We start from the raw sequence: 12,198 nt of genomic DNA, 5'->3' as shown, positions 1-12,198 counted from the left end.
AAGAAAACACACACTGACCTGTACCTGCATGCAGACAGCTACCACCACCCTTCTCAGAGGAATGGAGTACTAAAAACTCTAGTAGACAGGGCGCGCAACATCTCAGACGCAGAGAATCTGTCCCAGGAATTGGAACACTTCAAAACCGTGTTTCGAAGAAACGGGTACTCCGAATGGCAGTTTAGACGTGCTCACCGTCCCACCACTACAGCACAACCTCTGGAGACGGATGACGTCACGGAAGAAGAGATAGCCACTGCCTTTATTCCGTACAATGGCGCACTATCGGGGAAAATCGGACGTATATTAAAGAAACACCGAGTTAAAACGGTTTTTTGCCCGCCCAATAAAACATGGGCATTACTGGGAAGTGTGAAAGATGACCTCGGTTTGAGGAAGGCCGGCATATACCAAATTCCCTGTGAGTGTGGGAAGACTTACATCGGACAAACAGTACACACCATCGAAGATCGTTGCCGAGAACATCAAAGGCACACTCGATTGAAACATCCAAATAAGTCGGCGGTAGCAGAGCTGTTTGTCCGAGAAACACGAGATGGATTATGAACGTACCAAGATCCTGGCTCAGACCTCTAAATATTGGGACACCGTTATAAGGGAGGCTATCGAAATTCGCACCAGGAAAGATCTCATCAACTGAGATTGCGGCTACAATCTCAGCAAGGCTTGGGACTCGGCATTGAATGTAATTAAGAAGACTCTCAGCATGAAGTACGAACTGGCGACGAGGGCGGACGTAGCAAGCACATCGACGCTACGACAGATTCCGACGCCCACGTCCTCGCGACCGCCGGTGCGCGGGCGCGGACGCGGACGGCGTAGAGAGCGGCCCGTGGGGGGAGGGGATTTAAATCGGCCGCCCCCCCTCAGGAGCTCAGTTCGTCAGCGCACCTGACGATGGCGACATGTCTGATCGCCGAAATATTGTGCCCGTTCGACACTACGAACCGGCAGTATACCCGTGGACTGTTCGAGCATGTCGACAATTATTTTCTTTCAGTCCTATCTATCATAGTTCGCTTCCCCTCATCCTAGCTCCTATATTATTTTTTTTCTTGATTCTTGGTATTCTCGGGCCCATTCGTAAGTGATAAATTTCCGCAGTAATTTGGGTTCTGTGGAGGTCATCATTTACAATCCAAAGCTCTGAGACAACAGATTCAGCCATTATCTCATTCACTCTTATCTTGTAGCTGGAAATCTTCTTTTCCCACCAATTGTTATCATTACTTTTCTGCGTTTTTGTATTCTATATTTTACTTCTGTCTTACCAAACCCACTTTCGGCAATATATGCCCCTAAATATTTAAAGTTCTGTGTCTTACAACTGCTTCGTTTCTGATGCGTTCTTCAAAGATAGCATCAATTTTCACTAGTAGACATCTGGTGTTTTTTACACCCGTTTTTGGACTCTATTTGTCACATTCCCCATATAGACGTCGTATCATGAAGTCAAATTTGTAATCGTATTGTGCTAGCAGATCATCAGCAAAAATTAACGAAAGCATCTGTACTGCATCAACAATTATTCCCATTTCTTCACAGCTAATTATCCATCTTCGTGGAGCTATGTCTATGTGTAAATTGAACAAAATGTGTGACATACTGCAAACTTGTCCCAGCACTTTTGTGATAAGCAGTACTCTCTTTTGAACAGCACTTTATTATCTCTGTAGGTAAAAGATAAAATTCCGCATTGTGGCCGTACATGGACAAATGTGGCCCGACCGACCGCTGTGTCATCATCTGCCAATGGCGTCGTTGGATGTGGTATGGAGGTGCATGGGGTCAGCACACCACTCTCCCGGTAATTTTCGTGTTTCTTGTCCTGAGAACCTTTACTAATCGGTCGAGTACTCCTCTGTTGGTCTCACGAGGCTGTGTGAACGCTGTTACCAGAACTCCCACCTAGTAATGAGCCCTGACAGTACCGCGAATCGAACACAGGTTCCCCACGTGGTAACCCCTCTCCCTCCCCCGCCAACCAACTAAGGAAAGTAAGGTAACTAAAACAGTGCAGTCGTTCCGATGCCATGTAGTACACCGCAACTGTAGGGGAGGGAATCAAGAAAGACATTGTGGATTTATCCTGCGAAGTTTCGTCGGTAATGGGGTAACGGGATGACTATAGTGTGCGCGATCGTAACCCGATTCCAGATGTCGAGGACTATAGAAGGACCATCGTGACAGAGGTATTCTAAAGCCTGTCCTCGAGACCGTATGAGGGCGTCGTAGATAGCAAGAGGGTAACGTGAAGTCTGAGGGAACAGCAGGAATTCTGCTGTAACCGTCGTAAGTGAGGCACGGAGTTAATATCCCATCATGTGTTGGATGAGGAGCCAAACGTCCCGTTTCAGGTGGCACATGAGATGATGCGCGTCAGTGCGTCAAGTTGGCTGTCAGAGCATGGAGACGTAACCAGTTCTCTATGATAAAGTCTACGATTGGTCGGAAATTTACCGTTACAACGACATGCCAGAGTGCAGACATGTTCGATGGTAAAAAGGGTGCGAGGACATTCCCCCAAACCGTCCGTCAGTTAACATTTGCGTGCTGTATTTACATGAGGTTGTGATGGGTGGACGATGTAAACAAAGGATCAAAGTCCATTGCACAGGAAATTCGGGTGAGAAGAAGATTGCTCTGAACATAGCTGAGTTCGACGAAATAAGCTATGATATGATACAATAATGGAGAGATATATGTTATTTCGATCAGTGGTTGGTGAGAAGCTGGTCGGAGGGTACCCAAGAGACTGTGTGTTAAAGACAGGGAGGACCCTCGTATGTGTTGACATAGAACACACATTGTAGTTGGTTAAAGCTATAGGGGTCATGGCGGCGAACATGAACTGTAAAAACTGACAATAGGCCAGTGCCACAGTGTGGTGTGTGCAACCCATAAAGTTTATCCCCAAGTAACGAAGGGTGGTATTGACGGGATTTGGGTATAGTGCCACAATCTCGAGTCCACCTCTGATATACATCATCAGCGACTTGTGGGCGTCAAGAATGCTACTCAAAATATGCCCATACTGCTGGTTCAGTGGATGGTATCACTGAGCTACGGTGTGGAGCAGGTGAGAAGTAGGAGATCGATCCGTAGGCACTGCAACGATAGGTATGATCGTGCAAGATGAAACCCTGTAGCCGAGTTGTAAGACCGGTAATGAGGAGCTCCAGCGTAATCGCATACAGTAGCGTGGACATGTAGCATCCTTGAGGCACAGAGCGGTGTATTGGAATCAGTCCATCAAGTCCCCCATTGATCTAGACCATGGAGACAGTGGAAAGCAGTAACCGGCGAATGATATCCACCATACGTGTCGCGACTGTAAGAAGGAACGGGTGTCAAAGTTACACGTAAAATCAACCAGTGCCACGCAGATCCGACATACCGCGGCTATCGCGGGGAGGTCAAGGCGTTCCCCCAAAGCCGTTTGAAGGGTAAATACAAAACCACGTGCAGTCTGTTCTGGAGAAAGGATTGTAGGTGAGACCATGCGTATGCACGCTGCTTAGAGGTGCAAGATAGATTTTATAATCTACACTGATTAATGTAAGGGGGCGGTATGCAGAAACATTTGTCCCTGTTGATCACTTAGACACTGGCAGAAGAACGCCAGTGACAAATTCGGGTGGTATCTGGAAGGACTGAATAAAGGGTCCCTGAAACATTTCCGTCCAGAGAGGTAACATTAAGTCGATTAAAGCCCAGTAGAACTACATCGGAAGACCATTTGGTTCCAGTGACAGGTTCTTCGCCTCCTAGTCAATCGCAGAAATCATTGTTGTTGACTCTGCAGTGGTGAGAGTCTGCTCAGGAGTAAGATGAAGGTCGACAGGAATTGGTGCCACAATCGGATTGTCATCGTAAAAGTGGCAATAATGATCGGCGAAGGCAGATAGCACTGCCGCCTACGTTGTGTGGCGACTACCATCGGAGATCATGAGGTTAGAAACGAAGAGTCGACGTCGATGACGATGCTTAAATGCAGCATGAACTATGGATGGCGCTTGTTCAAGTAGAAAGTCCTGTCGTTGCGAACGCACCACGAGCCATACAGTTTATCTTGTTGGAGGGTGAGGAAATGGGATTTAGAAGGCTGACATTCCCCACAGACATCAGATGATGGGAGAAGCGCATCGAGCTCACGAAGGACGTTGTAGTGTAAGTTGGTGGTGTACCAACGCCATGCCGCTGCTTCCTTGCCACATTGCATTGCATAAATACGTTTGTGATGGTGGGTTTCGCACACTTGAGCCACCAGGGCAATGTGGACGCATACCATGGGAGACGCCTTTTTGCAGAACGCGCATGTAGAGGCAATATGTTGTCAACCATCTGGGTCTCCATGTAGGCAAGTGTTAAGCTTCCAGAACTCTTTACTGCTCCAGACCGACCAATGCGGTAGAGTGAGCCTGAGATGATGGAGCAATGGTCTGAAAACCCAAGATGCCATTTTTATGCTTGTGAGGCCGCGTTTCCAGTGTGGACGTAGAGGAGTCTTTTCCCAAACGTCAACGAGTTGAACGTCTTCGACCAAGACACACAGCACTGGTCATCGAGAATAACCAGGTGTCTGACCTTTCGGGTGGAGGTCGCAGTTGAAATGCCCGCCCACAATGAAGCGATCGTAGCATCTCGAAAATAGAGGGCCACATCGTCAGCAAAGAAAGTGGACCACTGCCGACGACTCGTGAAGCCAGACGGGACATAGATATTGATGACGAGCATGTGAAAGATGGTTATAGCCACGCCCTGGATGGACGTTAGGAGTGTCATGCCTGTGACCAGGATCACATCGCATGTTTAAAAGACCACACCACTCCTCGAGTGATCTCCTACGGACGTGTATGAGTCATAGTCGTAAACTGTTGGTACCGTGGCAACCCGAAATTCCTGATAAGGGCGTCGTCGACGTCATAGGTCTGAAGCATATCGCGGAGGAGGTGCAGCTTTGATGTGTTGCTGATCATAGTGATGTTCAGCGTGACGAGCCGGTACGTCCGTGGTAGCAGACCATCGGTTGGGGTGGTGTGGGGAATGGACCGCCAGGAGAGCCCATTCCGTTGGCTGCCATCCGTCGATTCCGATATTAACGCACAACTTCTTCACTGACTGCAGACAGTCCTCTGGAGGAGGCATTCCATCCTCCACGTCGTCACCCCACGCCCCTGTGCCGAGGGTTGGTCCAGTGTCCATGTGAATGTCGTCGTGTTGAGAGGGATCATTGGAAGTCGACAGGAATTCAGGCGTTGCAACCTGCGCTCTGTTCGGTACTGTGTTCATGGCGGCCTCTGCCGCTTCCCTTTCTGGCAAAACGTATTGGTCATCGGTAGTGCCGCCGGCAAACATCCGCATGAGGCCGTCGGCTGGTTGGGTGGCGTCTCCATTGTCTTGGGTAGGAATGACATGAGGACTTGTAAGCGAACTGCGATGACGTTTGCGCTGACACGGCGAGCGTTGTTTGCATACGTGTTCCTCAGTATAGGACTATGGCAAGGAGTAACGTCGACCTGCTTCACATGCCACTGTCGGTGTTATGAAAGAGTTAAGCGGGTATTGTGGAGAGGTACCCGTCTCTTTAGCGTCTGTCGCCGGAGCCCAGGTGACGACCACGTCGTTAGGTGGGACGGCTGCACCGTCCGAAGCGTGGTAGGACGTTGGGACATGTCGATCGGAAAGCCCATGTGATGGACCGGGCAAAGCCATAGGTGTGGTGAGGTTCGCCGCATACGATACTGGTAGAGCGGTCAGCATGGGTGGCACGGACGTTTCTGACAATGGAAGCTGCGCGAAACGGTATTGGATGCAGTTACACCACAAATGGCGCTCCTGCTCGCAACCGGAGCAGATGCGGGCTGACCTTCATACCTCAGGATGGCACGACAGCCTCCTACACCGAGGGAGGAGGGCAAGTGACTCTGCAGATCGATACGTACCTGTATGACGCCATTTGAGACTCGATATACACTCCTGGAAATGGAAAAAAGAACACATTGACACCGGTGTGTCAGACCCACCATACTTGCTCCGGACACTGCGAGAGGGCTGTACAAGCAATGATCACACGCACGGCACAGCGGACACACCAGGAACCGCGGTGTTGGCCGTCGAATGGCGCTAGCTGCGCAGCATTTGTGCACCGCCGCCGTCAGTGTCAGCCAGTTTGCCGTGGCATACGGAGCTCCATCGCAGTCTTTAACACTGGTAGCATGCCGCGACAGCGTGGACGTGAACCGTATGTGCAGTTGACGGACTTTGAGCGAGGGCGTATAGTGGGCATGCGGGAGGCCGGGTGGACGTACCGCCGAATTGCTCAACACGTGGGGCGTGAGGTCTCCACAGTACATCGATGTTGTCGCCAGTGGTCGGCGGAAGGTGCACGTGCCCGTCGACCTGGGACCGGACCGCAGCGACGCACGGATGCACGCCAAGACCGTAGGATCCTACGCAGTGCCGTAGGGGACCGCACCGCCACTTCCCAGCAAATTAGGGACACTGTTGCTCCTGGGGTATCGGCGAGGACCATTCGCAACCGTCTCCATGAAGCTGGGCTACGGTCCCGCACACCGTTAGGCCGTCTTCCGCTCACGCCCCAACATCGTGCAGCCCGCCTCCAGTGGTGTCGCGACAGGCGTGAATGGAGGGACGAATGGAGACGTGTCGTCTTCAGCGATGAGAGTCGCTTCTGCCTTGGTGCCAATGATGGTCGTATGCGTGTTTGGCGCCGTGCAGGTGAGCGCCACAATCAGGACTGCATACGACCGAGGCACACAGGGCCAACACCCGGCATCATGGTGTGGGGAGCGATCTCCTACACTGGCCGTACACCACTGGTGATCGTCGAGGGGACACTGAATAGTGCACGGTACATCCAAACCGTCATCGAACCCATCGTTCTACCATTCCTAGACCGGCAAGGGAACTTGCTGTTCCAACAGGACAATGCACGTCCGCATGTATCCCGTGCCACCCAACGTGCTCTAGAAGGTGTAAGTCAACTACCCTGGCCAGCAAGATCTCCGGATCTGTCCCCCATTGAGCATGTTTGGGACTGGATGAAGCGTCGTCTCACGCGGTCTGCACGTCCAGCATGAACGCTGGTCCAACTGAGGCGCCAGGTGGAAATGGCATGGCAAGCCGTTCCACAGGACTACATCCAGCATCTCTACGATCGTCTCCATGGGAGAATAGCAGCCTGCATTGCTGCGAAAGGTGGATATACACTGTACTAGTGCCGACATTGTGCATGCTCTGTTGCCTGTGTCTATGTGCCTGTGGTTCTGTCAGTGTGATCATGTGATGTATCTGACCCCAGGAATGTGTCAATAAAGTTTCCCCTTCCTGGGACAATGACTTCACGGTGTTCTTATTTCAATTTCCAGGAGTGTATTCGGAATAGTCCACACCGTTCGGCAACATGTACCACGACGTTTCCGCAGGGTAGGAGCGCCGCAATGACGGCGAGTAGTTCCTGAGGTAGCTCGAATGGCAGCTCGAATGTCTTTATCTGTCGTACGCCGAAATGGTCGTGATAAACGATAATGGGCTCTACGTTGCCGTCAGCGTGGCAGAAACGTAATTCACGTTTGGCCTCCTGTAGCACCCTGTCGCACGCCGCGTCTTCTATCATCTTGACGTACGCATGGGTACTAACTATGAACAGGTAGATTCCAACGATATCCTGTGGTGGTATTTTAACGTCGTCGCGAAGAAAGTGTTCAGTGTCAAGCGCATTGGGACTGTGCGAAGTCGGAACAAAAGGCGAAATTTAAAGGAGTTTTGCAACATCAGTTGTCACGTTGACCTATAAGAAAGAAGTAACTTAGCAGCGACCGAAATAAACACAACACGCGACACATGCCTTGGTAGCGGAGCAATGGCGTGTGCCTCTCCCTTAGCACTGCCGAGGGCAGACTGCCACTCGGCTACGAACGTGAGACAGTACTATCTCTGTACATTTCAGTAACAAACTGTAAAATATTGCCATCCATATCTATATCTTTCATAGCTTCCTGCAGGTTGTTCTAGGAACCGTGGCATAAGGTACTGCTTAATCTGAAACGGCAATATGTAACTCCTTCCCTACTGCTATAAATTTCTTCATTAGCTGTTATAAAATTAAAATATTATGTGCACACGATCTGTTCTGTCTCAAACCACTCTGGTCTTCCGAAAATTGTGGCCAAAATTCTACCTTATTTTCTCATAATTATCGTGGCAAATAAGCGGCTCATCATACAGTTCACACTGCTGCCACTGCAGCAGTTGGTGTTTTTTCTATTCCCCTTCTTGGAAACAGAAGCCATGTATAATCTTTTCCACTTTGATGAAGTTTCAATCGTTTGACAACAGCAATTCATGACGTGCACGGCTCTTTCTTTGTCGTGGTGTACACCAGCCTTCAAAAGTCCCACAGCAATAGCCAGAGCCAATCGATCGGCCAATCTTCATTTTAACCAATGCGCTATTCTCTTCATGTAAGGAATTTGTCATATTTATAACAGTTTCTTCAATCTTGCCTTCTCCTGCTTTTCTATTCTGGGGTCTCTCTTTAATTGAAGACTGAAACGTCCCCTTTGAACAATTATACAGGACTGTGCTTAAACTGACACACAATATTTTTAGCGCAACGCAATCTGACTTTCAAAAAATACCTACAAAAGAATGGCCCTGACTATAACATTAACCTATACCTTTCACAAATCACTTACCTCACAAAAATCTTCGTTACTCGAACTACTGCAATACAGCGAGCGCCACTACTGCCAGCTAAATAAAAGATTCAAACTACGGAAGGCACTAACTACTGATAGGCATAGTTAGCAAATGAAAGATTTTGATAGAGGACAAACAATGTATTTACCTTAATAGTCATCAAAAGTCATAATATATATAGGAGTTCATAACATCCATTCTTACAAATATCAAAACTCCGCCATTTCTCTCCCCACATCCACCACTGCTGGCGGCTCACCTCCAACTGCGCAACGCTACGCGCTGTTCACATCCAGCTGCCCAACACTACAATGGCAGACAACAATGCAAACTAGCCACAGACTGCGCACAGCACAGCCAGTGATTTTCATACAGAGCGCTACGTAACGTTGCCCATAAGAAAGCATAAACAGCCTACTTACATAGCCCCCATGCTCCCCACAAAAAAGTTTACATATTGTTTTGGGCAGTGGCCAATAATGATTTGATAAAATTTTTCATAATTACAATAACAAAGATATCAAATGCACACACTTATTGATACAATGTTGGTCAAATGCTACAATTTTCTCACAGTCCATAAAGACAGTCCTGCTCATTCATCACAGTAAAATTGCAGTGTTTTTCTCAAAGTCTGAGCAGTAAAAGAAAATGCACACGGAAGTAGTGGATTTCCATGCAGTCTTGAAGAAGTAGTGTTGTCTCTCCAACGGAAAGACAGTGCTGACTCTTGACATGCAGACAGGTAATGGGCCACAACAGAGCAAACCCACCGCAGAGTCAGTCGAAGTTCTGAAGAATACTGGTAGGTAGGTCATCACATAGTAGACCCACTGTAGTCCTGGTAGAGATTACGTTATTGGTCAGCCATCAAACGTGCAGACCCACTGTAGTCCTTGTAGAGACAGCCAGCAGCCATCTGTTGCAACTGTGCAGGTGCACAATTACCATCGAAGAGTCTTGCGGACAATATAGCAAGTCCATAAACCACCACTTGTGCACTCACAAAGTTTTTGGAATTGTCCTTAGAACCAGCAATGCTGTTATCCAGTCCCTTGCTGAATTATTAACACACGTGCAAACACTAACAGTCCCTACGTCTCACATATTGTCCATATAGTATGACCAACAGAAACGTGTGCAGTGAAATGGAACTTACAAGTTACTTAATTTGATGGACTGGTGTCAATTACAATTTTATAACATAAGAATACAATAACAAAGGTACAAAATACATCATTAAAACATAATAATACAGATACCATTTGTAGTAATACAGGCTTTACAAAATAATAGAAATAAACATATACATCATTGTTACAGGAATTATGAGATAAGTAAATACATAAAAGATCAGAATAACTTTTGAAACATCAACTTTACACATAAGCATTAAAACAAAACAGAATAAATAATGTCTAAGCATATTTACTAGGTAAATAACATATTATTAATGCCAATTATATTTGAGGATAACAGTATTCCTCATCATAGTGAATGTAGCTTAGCATTAGAAGAAGAAAAAATTCTATGAAACTACACAGAGACAGGAAGAAAACAAATACACAAGGGTACACAAACACATAGTGGGATAACACAAAAGGAAAGGACAGCGTTTGTTTTCAGTGTAACATTTGGTACTGCAGTCCAACCCAAAACTTCATTCCATAGATCTTTCGTCTTATTTCCACATTTGCTTCCACCAAAAAAATCCTATTCAAGCATGCTTTCTGTATATATATGTTCACATATTTCTTACCTCATTATTTATTTTCCATTATCTTACTTCATCATTTATTTCCAAGAAAATCCTACCTAAACCTGTTGTCCCTAAACCCTACTTTTTTGGTTCATATCCTCTTTCAAAATACTTTTTTGGCCAAACCATTTTCTTATAGCTTCTCAATGTATTTCTTCCAATTCATCACAACTTGTTCTCTTATATGGCCTACCCCATCTTAAGCTAACTTAAATCTACTGAGCTCAGATGCTAAACTAAGGGACGAGGCAATGCAGCAGCACAAGACAGTTAACACAAACAGCAATGACAAAATATTCAAATTGGCCAAGCAAGTGGCAATATTACAACTAATATTACGCAATGAGCAGCAAACAAGAGAAATAAATCAGTAGTAAAACTGGCTTAACAGAGTAATGTAAAGTGAAATTTAGTAGTACTATGCCTGGCAAACAGCAGAAGCAAATGCAATAAATTATATCTAAACATGACAAAGCTCAAGCAGAAAAATATTACAGTAAAGACAGCAATGCAGATAAGGGAAATGTCTAATCACATCTTAATATCTATGTCATTAAAGTGGTGCACCACAACTTATTCTACAAAATAAATTACCAAGTACTTGAAAAGAAAATTATGAATGCAGTTCCTGTGAAGGTAAATGTCTTTTTGTGCTCCCTCATTTTTTTGAAAAAAATTATTATTTACTCGATCTGTAGGCATAAAATATCTATATTAGTACATCCATAAAATTTTATTTTAACCAATGCTGCAGTGCAGCTAGAAACTAGGTATTAAACAACATGAGCAAACTTTCAACTAGAAAGACAATAGCCGTGAAATGTTTCTCATCGTTTCATAGCATAATACACATCGTCGTCGTAAAAATAACATCATAACACCTCAGTCAAATCTCAAAAACGTCGTAGCTTTCTGCAATAACTTCAAAATCCAAAAAAAATTCTCCGCTCATTTAAATAGTGTCATCCACCTCAAACGTACTTTAAATATCATGACCCATACCAAATACATCATTCAAAGCTCTCATAGTATCACAATGATTCTGAAAAAATATGTAGAGTTCACAAAGTACATACAAAATACAATTTCATAAATGTGAAGTTACCCAACTGTGTAATTGCGTAAACATGTGTCACTGATGTAGTAAAAAAAATGTTTGTCTCTCAGTTAAATGATCAGATAGCTGTGTAATTTATGTGTTAGAGAAATATGGTACCGAAGTGTAAAGTTGTATAAGCAAATACCATATTAGCTAGGGCTCCTTGTGTTTGCCACACACATGGTACACAAAGTAAGCGTGTACCCCCCTGAGGATTAATGTAATTATACTCTCAGGTGTTACAGATTACAGCAATGGAATGAAATGTATCATGGAAAACTTTCTTTGTAATTCAAAAATCTTGAAAAATAAATGGCTTAAGTACAAAATTAATCTCTCAAATGCGTCTCCTGTAGCGCTAAATGTGCGTCTTGCTGTAAGATAATTCTGTGGAAGTGTCGTAGTTATCGTCCTCTGTAAGGAAAGTTCTGCTGAAGTCAATATACTTACCTCATCATAAACGAAAGTGAAATGCTTTGCGTATGGATACCGTAGTTATTACGTACCTTACTGTGATCAAGAAAGTACTATAATGTAACGTATTGTTGCGCTACGAAAAAGGCTGTCTCATTGTAGCTATACCACAAAAGTTACT

The sequence above is a fragment of the Schistocerca nitens genome, chromosome 3 (genome assembly GCF_023898315.1).
Source record: "Schistocerca nitens isolate TAMUIC-IGC-003100 chromosome 3, iqSchNite1.1, whole genome shotgun sequence".
Classification (NCBI taxonomy): domain Eukaryota; kingdom Metazoa; phylum Arthropoda; class Insecta; order Orthoptera; family Acrididae; genus Schistocerca; species Schistocerca nitens.
The sequence above is the reverse complement of the archived record's forward strand: the minus strand, read 5'-3'. Positions refer to the sequence as shown.